Consider the following 8,270-nt stretch of genomic DNA (forward strand, 5'->3'; position numbering starts at 1 on the left):
GTGTTTTTACGAAGCTGTTACACATGCACGGGATGGACAATCCACTCGACAACGCGAGATTCAAATTGTTGGCCTGCAAACTGGACGCAGACAGCTCTCGAATATTTCTCTGATTCGAGCCTGAACACCACTAACGTGTCTTGTCCTCCCATTTTTTCAGCTCTTATAAAAGCCGAAACCCACCAAATTGTTCAGATTCAGGCCTTAGCACTCACAAGTGTTCAAAAATGCCTGTCACAGCTTCCGCTGTCTTGTCATATATCGGCACGAAACAAAGGAAGTCTTCTCGAATAGATGTGGATCACGAAACAATTAATGCACAGTGAAAACCCTTCCATTCCCAACACATCTAATGTTTCGTCTCCCAGTATGATGAAATGCTTACTCATTTATCTCCAGTGACGTGCCCAAGGGAGGTTTGGTGAGGTATTGACCCAGTATTCCTTTTTTTTTTTAAAAAAAAAAAAAAAAAGAAGATTAAGAAGAGGAACGTCAAAGACAGGGAAAAAATGGCAAAATCAGGACGGCCTGCCTTCACATCTAACCTTAACAAGGCCCTAATTTTCCATCCTTGTGACTTGGATTTTGAAGACTTAGGAAGGTTTCAGACCGAAGGGACACGCGATACATGTCAGGGACGTCGTTAGGGGGGGGCCTGGGGGGGCTTTGGCCCCGGCAGTTGTAACTCTGGCCCCCGCAAACAAAATTTTGATCGATTAAAAATTATCCTAAATTAATACTACATATTATTTTCTGGTAAATTTGTAGCAGAGTTGGAAACACTGTTCCGAAGAAAATCTTCGGAAGCAAATGTAGGACAGCAAAATTCCACCCTTTCCTTGCTTACCAGATTATAACCAAGGTCATAAAATCTGCCTGCTTCGATGTTATTACCCTTGCCCTAAGTTCCTGGAAACCAGAGATCCGACCCTTTTGTTGCAAATGACCCTTCCAATACAGATGGAATCAAAGACTCCGCCGTGTCCGAGCGGTCAACAGTAGGTGGTCGAGCGACATAGGCTATGGAGAGAGTTCTCCAGTACTGACATTGTTCTGAGATTTAAAATTGCTGTATGCTTCAGATTCAGAGCCACAGATTAGCTTTGTGTTCTTGCTTGCGAGGAAGGTCTGCTATCGGGTTCCTACGGTCACTGTGTATTTGTTCGTGTGTGGGAAGAGTTCTAGCTTTGTTGTGCATTTTCATCTTGAATGGATAAATTTATCAAAACCGGATATTTTAAAACTATCTCAAAACATGTGGAAGATGACGGCAATGAAGAGGGTGTTGGTCCAAGTTCTGACGTTCCAAAGTTAGACAAAACAAGTGAATGTACTAATGTGAAAACAATTACTGATCTTGGGGTAGATAATCCTAGGCAACCACTTTTGCAAAACTATCCAAATACTACGTTCGGAAAGCGAAAGCGGTCATTTCAAAAACACTGGTTTGCATCTGCGCCGTGGCTAGAATATAGTGTGGAACTTGACACATGCTTTTGTTTTCCATGCCGTAAATTTGGCACAGATTCAAGATATGCAGAATCAAGTTTCAGGAAAATAGGGATTCGCAACTGGAAGAAACCATGTGAAAAAATTAAGGAAAACGAGGAACGTCCTATCATCTAAAATACATGGAACTGTGGGCGAATTACAAAGTGAGTACCAATCAGTTTTGTAAAACAATTATATGTGTGTGTGTGTGTGTGTTCGTAGTTTAACTTAAATAATGAAATATGTATATGTCTGTATATCGAGTGTTCAAATTGAAAAAATGCCGAGGAGAAAAGTCATATCAGCTTCCCTTTTCAAATTTTGAGATTTGTACCTAAAACATACGGACTGGTGGTTCAAAGTAAATAACACAAATTTTCCAATTAGTGTACAAGAGTTCAGTAATCACAGATGTCGTCTCAGTGGACTTTTATTTCATATCAGAATTATTTTTCTTAGAGGAAGGCAAATTAATCAGGAAATATTTTCTCATCAAATACATATTGTAATTTGCAAACCAACAACAGTATTAATTTTAATGTAAAATTCAGTACAGAAACTGACAATTTATATGCTGATATTAATGTAATATTTACTTGAAGTTGAAAGAAATGATTACGTCAAATTCTTAGCAATAGCAAAATATGATCGAGAATATTTAAGAGGAAAATTCTTTACCTGGTCAGGAGTTAAATTAAAAATTTCAATTTGAACACTGGATGTACTTTGATTTTCGTTTCCTGATTTTACATTACTTTACTGACACTTCTGGCTAATGTCAAAGATTTGCAACGGTGATACAATAAATTAATGCATGGACAGTAACAAAAGAAGCGCCTGCCTCTCCAGGCGAGGACATCGCGTAGCGGTAATGTCGTCACCATATAATTAAGAGGTCCTGGCCTGGGTTCGATATCTAGTGGACGCACATAGTGGTTTGAATCCAACTTTAAACTGTACGTCCAGTCCCGATTGGCCTATCTGTGCATGAAGAGGACTTAATACAAAAACTCACGGACTCGAACTTAAATCAATTTGGGACAAAATCGTAATTCGGTAGCTAACGTGCTCAGCCACTGAGGCGGCTAGAATTCAATAGGTTTTCATTTTGGCTATTTTACCTTTTTTCCTACCTCGTAGGTTAATTTTTACAAGTCGATGTGGATGGATGAATGATGGACGGATGGAAAGGTGATGGGAGCATAGACAAACAGAATGAGTCACCAATGGCTGGTGGAGGTTTGAACATGGGATCTCTGATTCCGTAGCCCTTTACGCTTACCACTCCGCCACGAACACTGGAATAAATGAAATAAGTAATGCCATTGTTTAGAATGGATGTCGGGGAGAGTGGAAGCCTAGCTAATAACAATGTACACTAATAATGCATTGTTGACATTGCTAGCAGATGTTAACGGTCTACTGATACCTCACACAACGGAGAAATAATATTTACCTATATTTGCATTGTTTTAAAAAATATATATGGCACTGACGAACGAAGAAACAAAGCTAATCTCTATGGTCTAGAGCAGGAATTTCCAAACTTTTTCGTTTCGCCGCGCCTGTTTCAAGATTTTTTCACGGCGTCCAAATCAGAATGTAGGCCTATCTAATACTTGCTTTGATTGATTGATTGATTGAATTGATGTTTTAAGTCCATTTCATGCACAATAAGGCTAATCGGAACTGGACCTACAGTTTAAAATGGGATCCGAACCACTATGTGCCTACACCGGGTAACGAACCCGTGACCCCTTTATTACAAGGTGGCGACTCTAACACTACGCCACCGGGGAGGCCCTATCTAACACTTGTAACGCTCTGTTAGTGTGCATAGGTTGCTTTCCTTAAGTTAAAAAATAAACATATATTTCAAATTCCAAAACATTTTTTATGTAAAATGTTCTAAATAAGAACATGTATTTGGAACAATCATATCAATGACTGAATTTCAATGAAAATATTGGAACATCTTGCGGCGGCCCCGTACGCCTACCAGGGCGTCCCAGGGCGCCGCGACGCACACTTTGGGAACCACTGGTCTAGAGATTACAATTTCTGTAAAACTGAGTCCGAGGTTTGAATCCTGAAGGAGATATTATTTTCTTTCACTATTACAATAACTGATCCCATTGTCGTCGTAATCAAAAATAGTTTAAAGTCCATTTTATGCTCAAATAGATTAATTGGAACTGGATTTATAATTTAAATTTGACTCCGACCCATTGTGCAATGCGTCTCCATCGGGACTTGAACCTGGCACTCTGTGGTTACAAGGCAACGTGGTAAACCACACTGAGGAGGTCCGCCGTGGTAAACGTGACGTTATAATAAATATGCAATATAAAGCAAAAACATGAATTTATTCTTAAGAATGTTAAAAAACAACAACAAGAAACAGAACACTTGAGTCGCCAGTAATATTCTGCATATTACATATCATAATTGTGATGGCGATTTGTGAGTTTTCCTTCATTAATTGCCATTCATGATCGTCAACATTGCGATTAACTAAAAGTAACAGAAAAGCGGCACAACATTAAAAAAAAAATATAATATACGTAGAATAAAAAAAATAGGTGTGAAACTGAAAAAGAAAGGTAATAAGAAGTTGATATTTACTACCTATTTTTTGTGCTTTTTGAAGTTGTCAAAATTTGTCATTTTTGGCGTCAATTTACCTGTCTATTTAGCATGCTTTGTGACTATTATAAACCCGCTCCCTACTGATAACACGAACTCAAGACAGAAATAAACAAAGTGTGAAAACACCTACTTCAGTGTCTTTGTGCATGATACTTGCACAAACCATCAACGTCGTTTTGGGAGAATGCAGGGTGCAAGTTAAGAGGTGCACAATTTTCGAAATTGCCGCAAAAAAAGTGGCACGCATCTATTTTTCCTACTACATCTCGAGGCACTGGTGTAGACATGGGGGAGCTGATGCGGCTATAACTCCCCGAAATTTCTGTCTTTGAGCAACTTTCAAAAGGAAGCTTAAAAGTGGTTAATTATGAAATATGTTATACTGTCTCTCCCCCTCCCCTCTGAAAAAAAACCTGCACACGTTAGTGTCTAGAGGAGAGTTACAAATCACTCGCATAATTTAAAGTGCTGTTTGCGCTGGAATACTACTAAATGTGCTAGAATTTAAATTTGACAATAATTTCAATGTTAAAAGCGTCATTATCATTATTATTATTATTAATGTTTTTATAACGTCCTATTATTGTTATAATTACGTCCCTCCCTAAATTCACAGCCAGAAATAAGATTCATTGATTGATTGAGTTGTTTTAAGTCCACTTTGTGCACAGTAAGGTTAATCGGGACTGGACCTACAGTTTCAAGTGGGATCCGAACCACTATGTGCCTCCACCTGGTATCGAACCCGGGACCCCTTAATTACAAGGGAACGACGGTACCACTGCGCCATCGGGATGGCCCAGAAATTAGAATAAAACGCGATCTTCTTTCTTCAGGATAGCAATCTTGACAGGCGGCCCTAAGACCAGCACAAAGCTTGAATGGAGACAATACAACAAGCTTGTTCAACAAATGTTGGCGAGATGGTTGCGGACAACCAAAGGCGGCGCTGCGTCCCAAATACTCTCTGAACTGCCCGTCATAAAACGTTCCTGCGAGACCTATTTCTAATCTGTGGTCGTCACTGTATGACTAGACCCCTTTGTGTCGAACCTGACAATGCAGGGAACGGTCTTTCTTGCTTTAAGGGATTAAGGGAAGGAAATGGCATTCAAATGGCAGGGAAGACTTATCCCTGGGTTGAGTTATTGTACCCCTGCTGTTTCAGTGCACCGTTTCTGTAAGGCAATACGCAAATACGGTTAAATTTTCCCTTTCCCAGTAAACCTTTGTTTTCGATTCATTTTGTTCATTCTGGTAGATTTTGCTTCTATCCAGGGTGCCAAGTACCAGAACAGTCCAATGACCTCGCTGCCTTCGAGCATGCAATAACTTTAGTGAGGAGGTAGGAGGGCTTGGGGGAGAGATGAGGGGCAGATGCAAGAGGACGAAGAAAATGTAGCAGTTTACTTACATGATGACTCGTGAAAGTATTTGTTATTGCCTGTTTGAAAGAATGAAAGGTATGAAATTAGTAATATTTCTCTTGTTCGCTTCGCTTTCAATATAAGCGTTTCTAATGAGTAACAAGTTATAATGGTTACCCCAAAAAACTGTGTATATGTGTGCGTGTGCGTGTATGTTATATGATTTGTTAATGATGACGTACTGGATACCAAATAATGAAAAAAGTAAAGTAATGTGCTCCCCTGTGCTTTTCGCTATGCCATGAAAGCGTATAGGGGTGTGTAGTTAGGGCTCCACACTTTATTGATCACGGCCGAAGGTGGAGGTGATGTGATCAATCAGCACCACGTCCCTGGCCTTGTTTACCTGCCAGAGTTTTCTCCATGTACCCACTTCATACGTACGACGCTGGGTGGGCACCGGAGCCGCTCGAACAGGTGAAAAAAAATCCCGGTATCCTCCAGAATGAATAGGAAAGATCCTACACAGAATAATTTATCAGTTTAGCACTTCCACAGAGGATATAGTTTCGATAAAAAAGAAGAGGTTGTCATTGAGACAAGCAGAAAGTAAAATACATTAAGGAAAACTGTAAAGTAATAGTTTAATAGTAATTACATAAATTGATTTGCTTACTGAAAATTGCTGAACTCTAATTTTTATTTGACCTCCAGTATTCACATATACGTATATTATATACACTTCTTAGTAGTTTAATATACCAATGCACTATATATGTAGCAATATTATAATGTAATATATATATATATATATATAAATATATATATATATGTGTGTGTGTGTGTGTGTGTGTGTGTGTGTGTGTGTACATTACACACACAGAGCTTTTTACCTTTACTGTCTGGAAATATTTACATAGGAACAAATTTCAGATTTGGCCCCCCCGAACTGATCAACCTAGCTACGTCCCTGATACATGTCGATTGGAATGGGCCAATCAACAGCAGCGTTTCACACCGTAGCGTCACAAAAGGCAGCACAAACCTAATTTTCAGGCGACACGGTGTGAAATCTCCCTTATTAGGCCACTGTCATTGTCACCTCGAAGTAGTAGCTCTTGTTGACCACAGAAAAAAATATCCTCAACCGGTGATAATGCTCCTCAGTTTTCTTCTCTCTCCTATATTTTCTGTGCTTGTTCACTATACAGGCAACACCTTACGATTTGATATACACAGGACATGTACTACGTAGACATTTTAACGAAAAATCGGTTGAAGTCAAGGATGACTAGGTGGCTCAGTTGGTAGAGCCCTGATTTGGGTTCTGGTAGAGCCTGCAATTTCCGCCTAAAATGTCTACATATGCAACATCTTCTTGCTTTCTCTTCTCGACATTCATAAAATTTTCGGCTGTCTCTTTATGGTAGTTAAGTGTTTGAATGTGTTTCGAACCCAGTAGGCTTAAACAAAAGTATTTTTTTATACCATGAAATTCTCGGACTGCATATACGAAATTTAGTTCTGGCAAAACTAAATCATCACTCAAAACTTTGCTTTTCAGTTGATCTATGCAGTTTATTTCTGTTTTAATAAACCACTCCAATATCCGGTACTGCTGAAATATTCACTTTAGAGAGAGACCTTTGATCTCTTCGGCCCTCGAACCGAAGTAGCACTACACTGAGGCCCCGGAAGTTCTTCTGTCGTCATTTTCGAATCACTATATCTTATAAAGCAATCAGAGGATGCTGACTGATCTGATCACCAATCGACTGTATAAATTGTCACATTTATCTCTGAAATCTCATTAACCGATTCTTTGTACAGATCAACCGAAAAATTTAATCCGCGTATTTATATCCTCATTATATTCTAGAACGTTCCGCAGATAAAACGATTCGTTAATATCGCCAGTAGTTGACTCCTCTCATTCAAGAACGTGCCCTCTCCCGCCTTCCAGAGATTAGAAATTACAACGAATCGCCCTACGTGTGGCGCTACCTTTGTTGTGCAGCTTCCAAATGCTGACAAGTTTCTACATAGTGCTCAAGTGCGCTGCGACAAAACACCGAAAGCGCAAGAAAAGTGTACGTGCAATATTATCAACAACAGGGTTATAGAACATTCTCTGTCTTGCCTCGATAATTGTCTATCTCCTTAAATCGTCGTCACATTATTCAAAAAGCCAAAAACCTGATTTTATCTAGTGTAAAATAAAAAAAATCCTTGGGGGGGGGGGGCTCGAGCCACCTCAACCCCAGCTTGGATACGTGCTATTAACAATAACAGGGTTATAGAACATTCTCCATCTTGTCTCGATAATTATTTCTCCCAAATTATCATCACATTATTCAAGAAGCCAAAATCCTAATTTTATCTAGTGTAAAGAGAAAAAAATCCTGAAGGGGGCTCGAGCCTCCTGATTCCCACCTTGGATACGTGCTATTGACAATAATTGGGTTATAGAACACTCTCAGTTTTGTCTCGATAATTATTTCTCTCAGATTTATAAATTTATTATCTTCACATTATTCAAGACACCAAAAATCTAATTTTATCTAGTGTAAATTGAAAAATTTCCTGAGGGAGGGGGGGCTCGAGCCATTAACAATAACAGGGGTATAAAACATGCTTCGTCTTGCCTCAATAATTATTTCTCTCCTTACATTATTTTCACATTATTTAAGAAGCCAAAAACCTAATTTTATCTAACGTAAATTGAAAAAATTTCCTGGGGAGAGGGTCGAGCCCCCTGTGCCC

Source organism: Lepisma saccharinum, chromosome 17, assembly GCF_977018435.1.
Source record: "Lepisma saccharinum chromosome 17, izLepSacc3.1, whole genome shotgun sequence".
Classification (NCBI taxonomy): Eukaryota; Metazoa; Arthropoda; class Insecta; order Zygentoma; family Lepismatidae; genus Lepisma; species Lepisma saccharinum.